The sequence below is a fragment of the Gorilla gorilla genome, chromosome 1 (genome assembly GCF_029281585.2).
Source record: "Gorilla gorilla gorilla isolate KB3781 chromosome 1, NHGRI_mGorGor1-v2.1_pri, whole genome shotgun sequence".
Classification (NCBI taxonomy): Eukaryota; Metazoa; Chordata; class Mammalia; order Primates; family Hominidae; genus Gorilla; species Gorilla gorilla.
In genome coordinates this window covers 150,015,319-150,035,194 of record NC_073224.2, presented here as the reverse complement: position 1 = coordinate 150,035,194, position 19,876 = coordinate 150,015,319, and positions in this window count along the sequence as shown.

Genomic DNA, 19,876 nt, shown 5'->3' with positions numbered 1-19,876 from the left:
GATTGTTCCCTTTTTGATTCCTGTGACTAATTCTGTCATTTGCAGGAGTTTAAGAAAAAGTTACATTTTTTTTCCAGCTATGTCTCTAACACATTTTTCTGGCACTGTTTATAAGCTCAAATTTCCAGTTGAAAGGATGGTTAAGATTGAATTACTCTTCAAATTCCTTTTTCCTTTCACAGTTGTTTTTCCTTGACGAAGTCTCTTTGTCACTATCAAGGTTAAATGAAGTCACTATTGAAGGAAAGAACAGAAGGAATTTGGAATGCTTTTCCATTAACTTCTGAACCACAGTGACTTATTCCTTGAGAATCTCCAGTAAGGCTTAGGGTCTTTCAGATAAGTCATTTTGGAGAAATGTTTTCTTCTTTTGCTGTTAGGTTGACATGGCAAAAGAAATAATATTATTTGTGTTAACCTTTGTCCTAGTATGTTATTGCTCAAAGCAAGGTTGTAGATACCATGAGAATTATGCCTAAATGATACAAAATTGCATTTTCGCCACCCAGTACTGCACATGGCAGATATTTAGTAGGCATTAGTTGAATTACAAATTCCAAGAATCTGCTAGAAATCGTAGATTGGTTCCTTTCATCTTGCAGATAGTGTGATGGAAGAAGAGGAGTTGAAAGCTTTTAGCTCCTAGGCAAAAAGTCACATGTTGTTTAGAAATCTCACTATTTCCTCTGAAATTGAAGACATCATATTTTTAAGGACATTTTGTAGAGCAAGGCCCTGAATCTGAAACCACCTTTGCAGAGATTATGACAGCGAGACAAGTCTAGCATGGCTGGCTCCATCTTGCTTCTAGCCTCACAGCCTGGCTGTCTTTCCTCATTGCTGGGCATAGACCAAGCTAACCATGGGAGGAATTTAGTCATATAGTCATAGTTTACCTTTTTTTTTTTTTTTAATTAAATAGGGATGAGGTCTTGCTATGTTGACCAGGCTGGTCTCAAACTGCTGGTCTCAAGCCATACTCCCATCTCGGCCTCCCAAAGTGCTTGAGATTACAGGCATGAGCCACCACTCCCAGCCTATAGTTTAACTTTAAAGCAAGATGATAATAGTCCTTTTCTAAAAGTAATCTCTTTATTAACAGACTGAAACCACCTTTGTAAGACTGAGAGACCACAAGATTAAGATTATGGGAGGGGCCTGAATTCTGCTAAACTACAGGCATATTTTATATAATCCTTACTGCTCAGGAGTCATGTGGTCAGAGTCATGTGGTCACAAGATTTGTGACTTCCCCAGTTGCTCATGTAGATAACATCACTAATGTAGAACCTAAAATTGGTCTTTTGAGATACTTTTCAGATTTTTACATTCTGGCAACTGATTGACCTCACCCAGACCTGAGGCTCAGGCTTCAGCCAGTCCTGTGGCCCCACCCAGAGGCTGACTCAGTGCACATAATTGTTTTCCACACCCCTGTGATTTCATTCCTAACCTATGAGCAGCACCCCTTCCCTTGCTCCCTACCCACCAAATTATCCATAAAAACCCTGGCCTCTGAGTTGCTGGGGAGACTGATTTGAGTAATAACTTCAGTTCTGCTTGGCTGGCCTTGTGTTAATTAAACTCTTTACTGCAATAATACTGTCTCAGTGAATTGCATTTACCTGTGCAGTGGGTAAGAACCTGTTAGGCAATTACAAATCCATAAACATAGCCTTTATAATTATCTTGCTAATTCTGTATGCAAACTTCTTTAAAATTTTTTAAAAATTATTTATTGTTTTTATTTTATTTTATTTTATTTTTATTTTAGAGAAAGGATCTTGTTCTGTCACCCAAGCTGGAGTACAGTGGCATGATCATAGCTCACTGTAACCTTGAACTCCTGGACTCAAGCGATCCACCTGCCTTAGCCTCCTGAGGAGCTGGGACTACAGGTGTGTGCCACCACACCTAGCTAATTTCTTTCTTTATGTCTTTTTTGGAAAAAACAGGGTCTCCCTATGTTGCATAGGTTGGTTTTGAACTCCTGGCTTCAAGCAATCCTCTCATCTCAGCCTCCCAAAGTGCTGGGTTTACAGGCATGTGAGCCACCCCACTCCAGTTATATGTAAGCTTTCACGTTTCTATTTAGTTTGCTTGGCAGGATAAGGGAGATCCTCCCCACCCCCACTCCATCTAGGGAGAGCTTTTAGGATAAAAAAAACTCTGTGATAGGAAGTAAACAAACATTCTCAACTGACAGACTTTTGAACTGAAAAGGGCCAGGAAGACAACAGAAACTCCTTTACCACAATAATATAATAGGGTGAAGTGAAGAACATATTAATATGCTGGAAAAAAAAAAAAAAAAACCCAGGCATGGGGCTAGAGTACATGCCTGTCATCCCAGCTACTCAGGAGGCTGAGGCAGGAGAATCACTTGAGCCCAGGAGTTGGAGGCCGATCTGGGCAACATAGTGATATTTCAGCTCCAAAAATTTAAAAAGCCTGAAAAATACTTTGCTCCTGTGTTACTGACCCCCATTGTCTTTGAAAGATGAGCAATACTGATTATGGGGAAATATTTGTCCTTAGGTATTTCAGGAGGAAATTGGCCTCAGCCATCAGCCCTCACTGCCCAAGGGGGAAGAGCATTTCAAGAAGTTCCACTACAGGGGTAGCCACATTCCTCCCACTTTAGAGTCAGCAGAAGGATAAGCCAAGGGAATCTGCCTTTAACACTCAGCAGAAGCCCAAGGCATTCATCTTTGCACTTAATAAGAAGAGACAGCAGTAACTGGGACCACTTTCTCTTTTTGAGAATGGGACAGATTTCTGAGGCAAAGGGATGGGATCATTAGAAAAGGAATCTCAGAGGGAAGATCGAAGAGGAGGACAGCAGAAACCTGAGGAGACAGAGAGCAAGGTAACAGCCATTTGGGATATCTTGTAAAGGTCTAAATTGTGAGTTCTTGTCCCGTCTGCTCACCTCCTTTCCTCATATGGTAGTAGGGAGCAGGTTACTCAGAGAGGGTTATAACTGTTGGTCCTCCTCTTCCGAATGATTCTGCAATGCTTATCTACATTTTTTTTGGAAAAGATTAGTGTCCAGAGGGTGTTTGAGCTTGCGGAAATGGATGCATATGTGTTTGAGAAACAAATATCCTGATCACTTGGTGGTCCCTAGCAGAGATGGGTCTGAGAGGGTTACAGGCCAGACTCCCCCCCATAACTAAGATAAGGAGGAGTTTACTGGTGTTGGGGCTCAAAACACAGTGCCCTAAAGTGTGGTGCTTTGGCATGCTGAGTACTTTGAACTGAAGGAGATTTCAAGGGCCTCAGAAGCAACATATTTCCGACCTTCTCCCACCCTCCTATCTCCAGACTCTCTTTCTCCCCTGAAGCAACTCATAAAACCAGAATAAGTCTTCCTCAAGATGGGTCATAGAAATTCTAACTCCTCTCCCCTGAAGCAGGCCATAAAACCTAGAAATGTCACTCTCTGACATTCTCCCCTCTTCCCTGAAGACCTTCATGTGACAAGTGTCTTGTGCTATACCCAGAGCTACATAGGGGGCCAAGAAGAAGCAGAACAGACAGGCCTTGCTGCATTCCCCTCAGTTGATTACCATTATTGCAGCATACCCTTGTTGTCCAATCTCATTTCTACGTGACTGTCCATTTGTCAGCAAACCTAAGCATAAGAATACCCAGCTTTTCCTGGGTCTTTGGTTCTTCATTTCTGAAGTCTCCCATGTCATTTAAAACTTTGTTAAATAAATTTGTCATGCTTTTCTGTTGCTAACTTGTCTTTTGTTATAGAAGTGTCTGCCATGACCATTGTGATGAGTGACGAAGGAGTATCGTACCTGTTTGTCCCTCCACAGGCTAGCAGATGACTCGCTAATCGTAGGAGACAAGCTATCTCCTTTGCCTTGACTAAACCTTGAAAACTAGCAAAACTCGTCCACATAGCAGAATAGGAAGGCATTCCTGACACACCTGGGTCACATGAGATTTAATTGCTTTTATTACAAGGCCTTTTGTGAGGTCTTGCAAGCAGTGGGGAAATTACCAACTGGACTACTATTTCTTTCACAAATGCTAATTAAATGCCTTTAGGTGGCAGACTCTATTCTTTTTTTTTTTTTTCTTGAGACAGAGTCTCACTCTGTCGCCCAGACTGTAGTACAGTGGCAAGATCTCTGCTCACTGCAAACTCTGCCTCCCGGGTTCAAGTGATTCTCCTGCCTCAGCCTCCTGAGTAGCTGGGATTACAGGCAGGTGCCACCATGCCCGGCTAATTTTTGTATTTTTGGTAGAGACGGGGTTTCACCACACTGGTCAGGCTGGTAGGTGGCAGACTCTATGTCAAGTTCTATGCAAATTAATTGTTTTTGGTCTCTGACCTTAAAGATCTCATAATCTACTGAGGAAGACAACCATGAAGAGATAATTCAATTTAATTCAATTGGATTGAAGAAAAGACTGAGAAACAAAGACTGGTCAACATAGTGAGACCCCGTCTCTACAAAAACTAAAAAAAAAAAAAAAATGAGCCAGGCACAACAGTATGCACCTGTAGCCCCAGCTATTTGGTAAGCTGAGGCAGGAGGATTGCTTGAGCCCAGGAGTTTGAGACCAGCCTCAGCAACATAGTGAGACCTTGTCTCTACAAAAAATTTAGCCAGCTATGGTGGCATGCATCTGTAGTCCCAGCTACTCAGGAGACTGAGGCAGGAGGATTGCTTGGGCCCAGGAGGTTGAGGCTGCAATCAGCGTGATCAGGCCACTGTACTCCAGCCTGGGTGACAGAGTGAGACCTGTCTAAAGAAAAAAAAAAAAAAAAAAAGACAGAAATGAGATGAATTAGTCCACCTAAGAGATGATAGAGATCTGAACTGATGCAGTGGCAGGAAAGATTCAATGGGAGAGGGAGGCTGAGAGATATTTCTGAAGTAGATGCAAATGGATTTCATAGGTAATTGGATACTGCAGAATGGGGGGGGTGCAGTGCGGGGTAAGAAGTTCTTGGGCTCCTGTTGGGTAATTCTGACCTCACTTATTTAAAATAATAATAATAAACTTGAAGTTTAAACATCGATATTGCCAAAGTGAAAGGAAACACCTGAGAAGGCAGTCTGACTTGCTTTTGTTGTCTACTGCTCCACATGATCATGTTTGATTCAACTGACAGTTAAAGGATTTTGAACCTGGGCCCTTCTTGTGGGTTCCAAGGCAAGCCACAGCATGGCACTTACATCCAAGGGTGTCAAAGCTGTCCCTGGATGTCACACCCTAGGCTATCACAACCAAAGAGAAGACTCAGCACAGTCAGGGTGAGGCAAGGGTCAGGGAGAGACTGCAGCTGTGACACCAGGGCTTTGAGAATTCTGTGTCATGAATGAGGGTGTTGTTTTGCCTTTTTGGATGAGTACATGTGTGTTTTGGACAGTCTGTAGATTCTGGCAATTCTAGAAAGGGTGGGGCAGGGGACTTACCTCAGAAAAGGGAAGAGAACAAAGAGTAGGCAGAATAGCTTGCCCAACACTAACAGCAAATACACCATTTTCCTCCTGCAAAAATGAAACAGTCAAGATGAGGAAGACCTGATCAGTAGCACAGTGAAGCGGTTGAAGAGTATGGGCTCCAGAGTGAGATTAGCTGAATTCATCCTTAGCCTTGAGATCCCGCACTGATTACCCAAGCTGTCTGAACTCTAACAAGAGCCTGGGACATAGTAAGTGGTTGGTAAATATTAGCTTATACTATTCTAAGTAATTTTGGGCAGGAAAGAGAAATCAGACAATTTTCTAACCCTGAACGGGAAGCTGGGGAAAAAAAATAGCTTTCAAAACAACACTGGAATAAAATTCCAAAAGCATAAGCAACTAAAGAAAAAAAATAGCTAAATTGGATATCTTCAAAATTAAAAACTTTGTGCTTCAAAGGATATCATTAAGAAAGTGAAAAGACAACCCACAAAATGAGAGAAAAATTGTGCAAATCATTATATCTAACAAGAGGCTTGTATCTAAAACATATAAAGAACTCTGGCCCGGCACAGTGGCTCACACCGGTAATCCCGGCACTTTGGGAGGCTGAGGCAGGGGGATTGCTTGAGCCCAGGACTTTGAGAAGAGCCTGTATTTGTATACTCTATCCTGTGATTGTATTGTATTGTATTGTATTCACATGGTGTGACCCCATCTCTATAAAAATTACAAAAATTAGCCAGGCATGGTAATGTGCACCAGTAGTCCCAGCTACTCAGGAAGATGAGGTGGGAGGATTTATTGAGCCTGGGAGGTCAAGGCTGCAGCATTCCAGCTTGAGTAACAGAGAGAGACCCTGTCCCAAAACAACAACAGTAAAAAAAAAAAAAAAAAAAAAAAAAAACAGAAAAGAAAAAAAAAGAACTCTTATGATTCAATTATAAAAATACATATAACCCAATTTTAAAGTAGGCAAAGGACCTGAACAAACATTTCTCCAAAGAAGATATATAAATGACCAATAAACATGAAAAGATGCTCAACATCTTTAGTCACCACAGAAATGCAAATCAAAATCTTCACACACACTAGGATAACTATGATCAAAACAACAAATAATAAAAGGTGTTGGTGCCGGGCGCAATGGCTCATGCCTGTAATCTCAGCACTTTGGGAGGCCGAGGTGGGTGGATCACGAGGTCAAGAGATCAAGACCAGCCTGGCCAATATGGTGAAACCCCATCTCTACTGAAAATATAAAAATTAGCTGGGTGTGGTGGCACGCACCTGTAATCCCAGCTACTCAGGAAGCTGAGACAGGAGAATTGCTTGAACCTGGGAGGCGGAGGTTGCAGTGAGCCGAGATCACACCACTGCACTCCAGCCTGGTGACAGAGTGAGATTCTGTCTTAAAAAAAAAAAAAAAAAAAAAAGTGTTGGTAAGGATGTGGAGAAGAAATTGGAACCTTTACGCTCTGCTGATAGGAATGTAAAATGGTGCAGCCAAAAGCAGTCTGGCAGTTCCTGAAAGGTTTAAAATAAATTTACCATATGACCCAGAAATTCTACTTCTATGTATATACCTAAGAGAAAGGAAAGCATATGTTCACACAAACATTGTACATGAATTTCATAGCTGCATTATACATAACAGCCAAAAAGAAGAAACAACCCAAATGTTCATCGACTGATGAACAGATCAACAAATTGTGGGATAGCCATACAGTGAAATATCATTTGGCGGTAAAAATAAATGAAGCACTGATATGTGCTGCAACGTGGGTGAACCTCAAACACTTTATACTTAGTGAAAGAAGCTGAGAGAGACAGGAAAAAACAAAGTGTTTTTCCTACTTTCACACACCACTCGACAGGAACTTCTGACACCAGATATGTAGGGGGGTTCTCCACACACCACACAGTTCTTTTGCAGATACTAACTGGGTGTCCTACAGTTTAACTCCACCCTGACACTACTTACCTGGACTTAGCATCAGATCCCACAGGTCGAGAGCTCATTCCCACAAGACTGCCCCCCACTTCTGATACCAATTGCAATTTCTGACTGCAATTGGCTGTAAATTAGGGTTCCCATGATCTCCTTCTTGGGTTTAATTTGCTAGACTGGTTCACAGAACTCAGGGAAACACCTGAAACATTTACCCATTTATTAAAAGGATATTACAAAAGATACAGATTGACAGAAAGATGGAAGAGATACATAGGGCAAGGTATGGGGGAGGGAATGCAGATCTTCCATACCCCCTCTGGATGTGCCACCCCCCAGATACCTCCACATGTTCAGCAATCCAGTTTTTGGGGACTTTTATGGAGGCCTCATTATGTAGGCATGATCGATTACATCACTGGCCATTTGTGATCAACTTAACCTTCAGCCCCTCTCCCTTCCTGAGAGGTTGGGGGGTTTGAAAGCTCACACCTTCTAATGATATGGTTGGGTTGGTTTCCTTGGCAACTAGCCCCACTCACCCCTACAATCCTGTGGCTATCTAGAAGATTCCAACCACTAGTCATCTCATTAGCATACAAAAGCTACTCTCTTCTCTCCAGAGACTCCCAGGGTTTCAGGAGCTGTAGTGCCAGGAACTAAGGACAGAGACCAAATATATGTTTCTTACTGTATTACAATATTATAGAAACCAAACACAAAAGACCACCTTTTGTGTAATTATATGAAATGTCCAGAGTAGACAAATACATAGAGACAGAAAGTAGACTAGTGGCTGCCAGGGACTGGTGGCATTGAAGAGGAATGAGGAGCAAATAAGAATGAGTATGGAGTTTCTTTGCAGAGTAATGAAATATTATAAAATATAATAATGAGTATGGAGTCTCTTAGGGTAATGAAAATATTCTAAAATTGATTGTTGCGATGGTTGCATAACTGTGAATACACTAAAATCTATTGATTTGTAAATGGGTAAACTTTATTTTAATACAGTTACAGGATAGAGTATACAAATACAGTGATTTGTACACTGTAATGGGTGAACTATATCTCAATACCTCAATAAAGCTAGTTTTCTTTTTTTTTTTGCACTAGAAGAAGGAGACATCAGTATGTTAAGAATGTGGATAGCTCTTGTTATTTTGAGATACGTCCCATCAATACCTAATTTATTGAGAGTTTTTAGCATGAAGGGTTGTTGAATTTTGTCAAAGGCCTTTTCTGCATCTATTGAGATAATCATGTCGTTTTTGTCTTTGGTTCTGTTTATATGCTGGATTACATTTATTGATTTGCGTACATTGAACCAGCCTTGCATCCCAGGGATGAAGCCCACTTGATCATGGTGGATAAGCTTTTTGATGTTCTGCTGGCATTACCATTCAGGACATAGGCATGGGCAAGGACTTCATGTCTAAAACACCAAAAGCAATGGCAACAAAAGACAAAATTGACAAATGGGATCTGATTAAACTAAAGAGCTTCTGCACAGCAAAAGAAACTACCATCAGAGTGAACAGGCAACCTACAAAATGGGAGAAAATTTTTGCAACCTACTCATCTGACAAAGGGCTAATATCCAGAACCTACAATGAACTCAAACAAATTTACAAGAAAAAAAACAAACAACCCCATCAAAAAGTGGGTGAAGGACATGAACAGATACTTCTCAAAAGAAGACATTTATGCAGCCAAAAAACACATGAAAAAATGCTCACCGTCACTGGCCATCAGAGAAATGCAAATCAAAACCACAGTGAGATACCATCTCACACCAGTTAGAATGGCAATCATTAAAAAGTCAGGAAACAACAGGTGCTGGAGAGGATGTGGAGAAATAGGAACACTTTTACACTGTTGGTGGGACTGTAAACTAGTTCAACCATTGTGGAAGTCAGTGTGGCGATTCCTCAGGGATCTAGAACTAGAAATACCATTTGACCCAGCCATCCCATTACTGGGTATATACCCAAAGGACTATAAATCATGCTGCTATAAAGACACATGCACACGTATGTTTATTGCGGCACTATTCACAATAGCAAAGACTTGGAACCAAGCCAAATGTCCAACAATGATAGACTGGGTTAAGAAAATGTGGCACATATACACCATGGAATACTATGCAGCCATAAAAAATGATGAGTTCATGTCCTTTGTAGGGACATGGATGAAATTGGAAATCATCATTCTCAGTAATCTATCGCAAGGACAAAAAACCAAACACTGCATGTTCTCACTCATAGGTGGGAATTGAACAATGAGAACACATGGACACAGGAAGGGGAACATCACACTCCGGGGACTGTTGTGGGGTGGGGGGAGGAGGGAGGGATAGCATTAGGAGATATACCTAATGCTAAATGATGAGTTAATGGGTGCAGCACACCAGCATGGCACATGTATACAAATGTAACTAACCTGCACATTGTGCACATGTACCCTAAAACTTAAAGTATAATTAAAAAAAAAAAAGAATGTAGAGTAATTTTCCTGGTTAAGATATATCATATGGTCAGTATGTTTCAGATTAATGAATCAACATGAAATGAAAAAATGTCTAGTGGGTATGCCAAGGATTTCCATTCATGGTCTTGGACGTTCTACCTTTTAATTAATGTCCCAGAGAAGTCCATTGCTCTCCCAGATCCACTCTCTACCCTGCTGTCTGTAGGGAGGCTGGCTTATACAAACCACGCCAATAGGCTCCTGTGGCTTACAGCTGGGTCTGGCCACAGGGAGTTCCAGCAGGAGATGCAATGGATGGAGGACATCCCCTCCCTGCAGTCCAGCCTATGACTCCCTCATTATGAGAGACAAGAAGGCTGCTTTGCCTTGATCCTCACTCTTCTTGTCAGCTTCTCTGAAGTTACTAGCCCTGGACAACCCCTTGTGGTTTCCCGGCACTCCGGTCAGTTTCCTGTTGGAACACTAACCAAAACACTGCCACTGCATAAGTGACATAAAGCAGGATCCAAAGGACCTGGACTGAGAACAACAGGATGAATCTGACAAGAGGGTATTTAATGAAAAGTATAGATGAAGATGTGGTTACTACACTATTTGAAGCTTTGATTATTGACCGTGAATCAAGAGTTCGGATGATGCACTGCCTCCAAAATAAAATTCTAACTTTATACTGTTCCAAATAGAAAAGTGTTTGCATTCTCTTCCTGTGGTTAGACCACTCTTAGAGTACTGTGTTCAGCTATAAATAACACATGAAAAAGTTATCTGTGTCAAATTACTGTAGATTTTAATGCATCCATTTTACTTCCAGCCCCATCTCTTGGGTACTCAAACATGAGCAAAAGGGGGCTATGAAATCAGATAATTTGATAGGTAGACATGGAGCTGTTTTAAAAATTGCCTTTCCCTTCCAATTCTTGAGACACTGTTTTTGAACCAAATTGTCACTTCCATTAGAGTAAATTATTTCCCAAGGGACTTCTAGAATCTTTATACACATAGACTTAGTGACTCACCCCACAGTCCTGAAATAAACCCAAACCTATGCACACATTTTAGACTGAAGCCTGATGCACATGAAAGAACTATCCAATAGATTACATCAGAAATTTTCGTATAGGCCTAGTTTTAAGTGTATGGCAAAATTCAAGTTGAGATCAAATAAACAATATCCGAATGTTCATGCTAGAAGTGCCTTTAATATCATTTAATACAAGTCTCTGCTTTTGTAAGTAGGAAGAATGAGGCTGTCTTGCTTAAATTCACGAAGCTAACTGGTGGTAGAACCTAGACAAAAATCTCAGTTTTTTTGCATCTATTCACTGTGCTACATTGCCTCCCTAATAAAATCATACTTCTAAACACCAATTTGGAGGGGACTTGGCAAGTCTTACTATTTTCTCAATGTTTGTTGGCTATCTACAGTGTGATAAGACACTACCACATTTCTAAGACATTTATATACCTTATTTGAAGCTGAAAAACAGTATTTGTAATGTTTAACTGAGAGATTTTTTTTAAAGTTTTCTTGATTTTTCTTACCTATTCATTGCAAAAACATTTATTGGAAGCTATTATGTGCTAGGCAATGTCCAAAGTACTAAGCAGTGAACAAAGATTAAAAAAAAAAATCCTTGGCCAGGCACGGTGGCTCACGACTGTAATCCCAGCATTTTGGGAGACCGAGGTGGGTGGATCACGAGGTCAGGAGCTTGAGACCAACCTGGTCAACATAGTGAAACCCCATCTCTACTAAAAAAACTACAAAGAAATTAGCCGGGCGTGGTGGCGGGCACCTGTAATCCCAGCTACTTGGGAGGCTGAGGCAAGGAGAATCGCCTGAACCTGGGAGGCGGAGGTTGCAGTGAGCTGAGATCACGCCACTGCACTCCAGCCTGGGCAACAGTGTAAGACTGTCTCAAAAAAAAAAACAAAAAAAATCCTTGCCTTCATAGAACTTACCTTGTAATTCTTATGTTTATATTTGGGGTAGACTTCAAGGGAATTGAGAGAATTCTTGCCCTACTTTTGTGATAGCCAGCATCTAAGATGGCCTCCAGTGATCCTTGCCTCCTGGTGACCACATCCCTGTATAATGCCCTCCCATGCTGCCCATGCATTCTGGATAAGCAACAGAATACTGTAGAAGTGACAGTATGTGACTTTGAGTTTTAGTCTTAAAAAGCACTGCAGCTGTCTTTGCCGTTCTTGCATCACTTCCTTGGGGAAAAGGAACCTCAAACAGCGCTGCAGAAGCCACAAGCTGGGAGGAACTGGGATCTCCTGTTAGCAGTCAGCACTCTCCAGCATGTGCATGAGTTGTCCTCCAGCCTCTGTCAAGCCTTCAGATGACCGCAGCCCTAGCTAACATCTTGACTGCACCCTCACAAGAGACTCCAAGCAAAAACTATCAGCTAGGTTGTTTCAAAATTCCTGAACCTCAGCGACTGTGAGAAATAGTAATGTCCATCATTCTTTTTCTTTCTTTTCTTTTTCTTTTTCTTTTTGAGATGGAGTCTCACTCTGTCACCCAGGCTGGAGTGCAGTGGTGAGATCTCAGCTCACTGTAGCCTCTGCCTCCCGTTTCAGGTGATTCTCCTGTCTCGGCCTCCTGAGTAGCTGGGATTACAGGCACACACCACCACACCCAGCTAATTTATGTATTTTTAGTAGAGACAGGGTTTTACCATGTTGGCCAGACTGGTCTCGAACTCCTGACCTCAAGTGATCCACCGGCCTTGGCCTCCCAAAGTGTTGGGATTACAACCGTGAGCCACCACACCCAGCTATCCATCATTCTTTTACACTACTGAGATTTAGGGTAATTTGTTATGTGGCAGTAGATAATTGACATACCCCATGAGTTTTAGGAAGGTTCCCTACAGAAGAACCATCTGAGAAGCACCTCAATATTAAAAATGGAAAAGGAAGCAACATTTTCCAGCACTTATGAGTTACAAGAAAAGAGAATCAACTCAGTGGAAAATATACATAAAGACCTTGGACGTTCCAAACCCATCATTTCTAATCAAGAGTTCTATGTTTTTGGTGCCATCAGAAATTTGGGGCTTTAAAATGTGAGTAGGAAAAGTATAATGATGGCGGGCGCCTGTAGTCCCAGCTACTCGGGAGGCTGAGGCAGGAGAATGGTGTGAACCCGGGAGGCGGAGCTTGCAGTGAGCCGAGATGGCACCACTGCACTCCAGCCTGGGCGACAGAGTGAGACTCAGTCTCAAAAAAAAGTGGTACACTTTTATTACATTGGAGAGAGGAAGAGACCCACAGGTGAGGAAAAGGCAATCTTCCCAACTCTAATAAAGAAAGCTACTGAAATTAACCTAGGGTGGTTAAATTCAGCAGTGGGCCATGGCAACAGAAAACATTGCAAAAAAGTACAACTCAGCAGGACTATTTGCCAATAATTTATTTTCATCAAGAAAAGAAAAACATATCCTTGGTAACCTGCCAATTCTCAACAAGCTAATTCACGTCAAGTCTTTCTCTGGGAAAAGAGATAATTAAATCTTTCTGAAATCTTTGCTCCCTAACTACAGTGGTCATTAGGGCTGTTCACAAACATTCTTGTTCTCTTTCCTTCCTGACATATGGTGGATTGTAATTTCCCCCATACTTGGAGGCACTGCCATGTGACTTGGCCCATGAAATGTATGTGGAAGCTGTAAAAGTCAAGATGCTTCACCAGCTTATCTTTTTGTTGTCATGGCAACCAGCAATATTCCTATAGTGGTCGCTCTGTCAGCCCCACGTCTGGAGTAAGGATGACAATGGTGTGGAATAAAGCTTCTAGCAGACAATGATAGAGAGTATAATGAGTAAGAACTATATCTTCAAATTTAAGTCATGGAAATTTTGAATTTACTTGTAACTGCAGTGCAGCCCAGCCTAGCCTGGCTGAAATACTGATAAATAACAGAAGTTTATGTTCAACAGTCCTGTTTCTTCAGATGCTGGATTAGCAGCTGTTGGGGCTCAGAAAAGGCTACCCCAAAATATGGTGCTTTGACATGCTGAATGGAGGAAGCAGCCTCAAAATTCTCTCTGACCTCCCTGCACCCCGTCTCTTAATCCTCCATCTCTCCCAAAGCACAGGATGAAGTTGTTATCTAAAGTTCCCGTATCTGCCTACAGTCCAGATCTGCCAAGGGAAAAAACAAATCCCTCTCATCCCTTCCCTGAGTTTTAATTAACTAAACTCATATCACAGGAAGAAAGACAAGTCTATTGGCCAGGCGCGGTGGCTCACACCTGTAATTCCAGCACTTTGGGAGGCCGAGGCAGGTGGATCATGAGGTCAGGAGTTCAAGACCAGCCTGGCCAAGATGGTGAAACCCTGTCTCTACTAAAATAAAAATGCAAAAAAGTTAGCCGGGCGTGGTGGTGGGCGCTTGTAATCCTGGCTACTCAGGAGGCTGTGGCAGAGAATTGCTTGAACCCGTGAGGTGGAGGTTGCAGTGAGCCGAGATCACGCCACTGCACTCTCCAGCCTGGGTGACAGAGTGAGACCCAGTCTCAAAAAAAAAAAAAAAAAAAAGGACAAGTCTGTCAACAAACCTGGACAGCCTTTTGTCCCAAAACATTGTCTGCTTTGTGAGCCCAACAGGCTTTGTCTCTCAGGCCATTATATGTTCTTGGAGCCCATTAAATTCCCCTAAAAATCATTTACTAACCCCCTTACATCACCCATACTTCCCCATCTCTCTTTCTTCTAAGAAGAAAGGCATAAAAACATCTAGACCCCAATTCATGGAGAAAGAGGGGATAATATCTGGGATTTTCCTCCATGCACTTTAATAAATTTATATGCTTTCCTCCTATTAATCTGCCTTTCGTCAGCTGATTTTCAGCAAACCTTTAGGGGGCAAAAGGGAAGTTTTCCTTTGGCTGCTACACAGCTCTGAACTGATGAGGAAGAGCTACTGTGTGTAAGAGTCTGGCTACGAGCCAGGTGCCTTCCATCCTACATCTCAGTTCAATTCCACAATAAAATGGAAAGGCAGGTATTATTGAACTCATTTTACCTATAAAGAACCTGAGAAGCGAAGTGACTTGCCCCAGCTCATTGGCAAGCAGCAGAGCTAAGACAGGAAGCCAGGTTTTCCGAGTATAAAACCCAAGCAGAGTCACTATGCTGTACTGAGACCTCCTATTACTGATTATGAACCAAGGTAATTTTATCCTACTTGATAACTCAGATGTCACCTCCTCCTGAATTAGTCACTTTTATATGCTCCTCTTGTCTCTCTTCTTTTCTATTTTCTCCAAGAACTGAGCTGTGGGATGCTTACCCTCATCATATTCCCTTACTTTGAGATAACTGCGATTCTCTCACTTAATGGCAAGGAAAAAAATACTTGGAATGTGGCCCCTGAAAGGTAATGTTAAGCATTTTATATACATTGCAATCTTGTTTAGTCTCTATACAAACTCATAACAGAAGTATTATAGATCTATTTTAAAAGTGGGGAAACTGAAAGAAGAAAAAACTGAGAAACTGAAGCCATGGCAGGTTATATAAATTGTCTAAGGCAGAGGCCGGGCGTGGTGGCTTACACCTGTAATCCCAACAGTTTAGGAGGTCGAGGCAGGCAGATCGCCTGAGGTCGGGAGTTTGAGACCAGCCTAACCAACATGGAGAAACCCCATCTCTACTAAAAATATAAAATCAGCTGGGCGTGGTGGTGCATGCCTGTAAAATCCCAGCTACTTGGGAGGCTGAGGCAGGAGAATCGCTTGAACTCGGAAGGCGGAGGTTGTGGTGAGCCGAGATGGTGCCATTGCACTCCAGCCTGGGCAACAAGAGCAAAACTCCTTCTAAAAAAAAAAAAATTGTCTAAGGTTGGGTGAAGTTCAAGCCTGTATCCACCTGAATCCAAACTCCTTCCCCTTTACAGTTCCTTTTCCCACAGTAATATTTGCTGTGTCTCAATTCTTTTTTTTTTTTTTTTTTTTTTGGTTGGGGGTGGGAGATAGGGTCTCACTCTGTTGCCCAGGCTGGAGTGCAGTGATGTGTTCACAGTTCACTGCAGCCTTGAATTTCTGGGCTTAAGCTATGCTCCCACCTCAGTTTCCAGAGTAGCTAGGACTACAGGTCCCAGCTAATTATTTTAATTTTTTACTTTTTGTAGAGATGGGGCCTTGCTTTTTTGCCCAGGCTGGTCTCGAACTCCTGGCATCAAATAATTCTCCTGCTTCAGCTTCCTGAAATGCTGGGATTACAGGTGTGAGCCACTGCATCCATGCCTGGCCCTGCTTTCAATTCCGTTAGCACTTGGAATTCCCTCACCTCTATGATGGCACTCAAAGAAATGGATCTAAACTATGGCATTTGGACATTCTTGAGCAGGCTCTACTAGCATTTAGTGAACTGAGACCAGGGAGGAGAGACACGCTGCCATAGTGAGACAGCCCATACAACAAAGAATTTTCTGTCATCATATGGGATCTTCTAATGTCCCAACAGATAAAGGTTCTTGAACGTGGAAAACCTGTTTATATTTCCAAGCCTAAGGTCTAATTTCATTTTATATACAAATATGAACCATTTAGGAATGCAATAACCAGCTAAACAAAGGGAAGATTGTACTGTGTTTTGTTTGGACTTTTCAAGAAATGATCACCACTTCAGAAAATATATCACCTATTGCAATACTGCTCATGGTATTTGACTCACTATAATGCCACACGTGTATCAGTCTGCAATTGTAGCTGTCAGGTGCAAATACGTAGTGTAGAAGCTTTGACACATCTTTCAATAGACTTAGAATTGATCTCACTGAATTTTATGACTAAAGATCATTTTAAAAATATTTCATATTATTACTCCCTATATTTGAACAAATTTAGCAGTTTGATAAGAAATCCATAATATGAAAATAATGAGATGGAAGGATTTTTATTTATTTTTGTGTTATTTGGATGCTGCCCCCAGAGCTGTGCCGCATAACCTCCATGTAACTCCTAATTTCTTTTCTTTTCTTTTCTCTTTTTTTTTTTTTTGAGATAGAGCTTTGCTCTTGTTGCCCAGGCTGGAGTGCAATGGCACGATCTCGGCTCATCGCAACCTCCACCTCCCAGGTTTAAGTGATTCTCCTGCCTCCGCCTCCCGAGTAGCTGGGATTACAGGCATGTGCCACTACGCCTGGCTAATTTTGTATTTTTAGTAGAGACAGGGTTTCTCCATGTTGGTCAGGCTGGTCTCGAACTCCCGACCTCAGATGATCTGCCTGCTTTGGCCTCCCAAAGTGCTGTGATTACAGGCGTGAGCCACCGTGACTGGCCACTATTTCTTTACACAATTTATTATCAAGTTCCTGTTGTCCATCCAAGAGCATGGTCCCCAAGGTCATTTTAAGTACTGGTGCCTAACTTGATGCCACAAAGCACAGAGGGATTTCAAGAAAAGAGACCCTACTCTGTCCCATGAAGTAGCATATATATGTACATATAGAGAGACCCTATGTTTATGACAAGACACAACTCAACTGGGGATATCAGGGTCCTCATGTTTTCAACTTTGACATTGTAATTTGTTTTGCATGTTATCCCTATTCCAATTAAATTGACACTTTTTCCATTCTCACATGAATAAATTTAAATTTCTCTAAACTATATTTTATTCTAGTGTAGCCCACATCCTTGTTCTTTCATTTTCTTATTTCTTGTATAGATATGCTTACTTATATCCTAACATTCATTATAAGAAAGTGTAAGCAGGCTGGGCGCGGTGGCTCACACCTATAATCCCAGCACTTTGGGAGGCTGAGGCGGGCGGATCACCTGAGGTCAGGAGTTCAAGACCAGCCTGACTAACATGGTGAAACCCCATCTCTACTAAAAATATAAAAATTAGCCGAGTGTGGTGGCGGGCACCTGTAATCCCAGCTACTCAGGAGGCTGAGGCAGGAGAATCACTTGAACCCGGGAGGCAGAAGTTGCAGTGAGCCGACATCACGCCATTGCACTCCAGCCTGGGCGACAGAGCAAGACTCTGTCTAAAAAAAAAAAAAAAAAAGTATAAGCAACTGACTAGTTCAATGTGTCTTCTCATGTAACCTGGCCCAAGCAAAGTCTTCTAATACATGATAATTTATTTTTAATTACTCTCCTTTTATTGTTCTTTTTTTTTTATTATGGTTAAGGCTTAGTGCTGAAAATCTCTGTCCCAGAAAAATCCCTTAGTCCAAGGAAAACCAGGATTGTTGGTCACTCTAGATAGTGCTGGGTTTTTTCCTGAAATTATATGAGTAGGTAGGCTTTATTTTATTTTTATTATTTTTTTTGAGACAGATTCCGATCCCTGCTCTGACTTAATTATTCTGTCTAAGCTTCTCTTACTGTAAAACGAGGATGATAATAACGCATCTGTCTCACTGAGTTAATGTAAAGAATACAATGGACTAATGTCACTAATTCTTTGCACAACACACAGTAGATGTCTAAAATATTTTATTTATCATTCTTCCCAGGCCTACCCAGCTCTACCCTTCCCAGTAGTAACTGGTGAATCAAAATGATTCATTTCTCATTCCTTGACCTCCTCTCTCACCTGGGCCGCTGGTTTCTTATGGCTTATAGGAAAGCATTCCACTCAATGAAGCAATTCATATTGAGGTGTGAGTTGCTAATAGACCACCCTCTTAGCAGGCTGTAGGTATTTTAAAACTTATTACCCTCCACCAGAAGATTATGTATGAGATATTTTTTGAATTGAAGAGAGAATAGGAGTATATTTTCCAATGCCGCCTGTTATGGGCTACATTTGTGACACCCCCAAATTTATATGTTGAAGCCCCAACCCCCAGTACCTTATGAATTATTTGAAGATAGAGTCTTTAAAGAGACAAGGCTAAAGGAGGTCATTGGGGTGGGCCCTAATCCAAAATGTCTTGTGTCCTTATCAAAAGAGATTAGGACGCAGACACACACAGAGGGAAGACCATGTAAAGACAGAGAGAAGATGGCCATCTATAAGCCAAGAAGAGAGGCCCCAGAAGAAATGAACGCTGCTAATACCTTGATCCAGGGCTTCTTGCCTCCAGGATGGTGAGAAAATAGATTTCTGTTGTTTAAGCTACCCAGTCTGTGGTACTTGGTTATGACAGCCCTAGAAAACAAAAATGGTCCCTTATTTTTGTCACATATCTTTTGTAGATTAAAGCTTCTAGGACCAGATTCCAGATTAGTTCTCTGAGTTCTCTGTTCTGCTTTTTCATTCCATGGCAAACCCCAGAACTTCAGTCTGTGGGTTCACCATGGGGAACATGCATGGCATTTAATCATCATGGTACTTATGATGGTGGTTATGATTGATTGCAGATTGGGAATCCGAGTGTCAGGGAGGTTATATGTCTTGTCTAAAGCAATCATTTATTCAACAAGTATTTATTGAACATCTATACGATATTTATACACCAGGCACTATGAGAGATGCTGGAGTCACATCAAACTGACTTTGCCCTGCCCTCATAGAGCTAAAGGATTAGTAAGAAAAACAGATTTTAAATAAGTAATTATGTAATTATAATAAATATCTGTGAATGTGATAACTTATGAAGGAGCATAATATTTTAGTAGGAGAGCCAAATCAGCTTAGCTCCACCCAAAACAAATTTAGTGAGCACCTATTATATGCCAAACATTGTGCTAAGTGTTTGAGAAATATCAGGGAACATGACAGATATGGACTCTTCCCTCATAGAACTTCCATGTCTAAAAGGAAAAGAAGACATCAAACAAGGCGTACAAATGAAAGAGAGATGATACAAGGCTTAACTTCAAGATTATGTGTGAGCATTTGGCAAAGGCATATAATTTAGCATAAGAAGTCCAGGTAGGCCTCCTGGAAGAATCACTGTGCATACTGTGACCTGAAGAATCAGGTAGCCATGAGCCTGACAGAGGTGTTGGAAGCCTTCTTCAGTGAGATCATCTCCTGTTTAGACAGTGCTTTCCTCCCTGTACATTTTCTCTGAAGGCATCT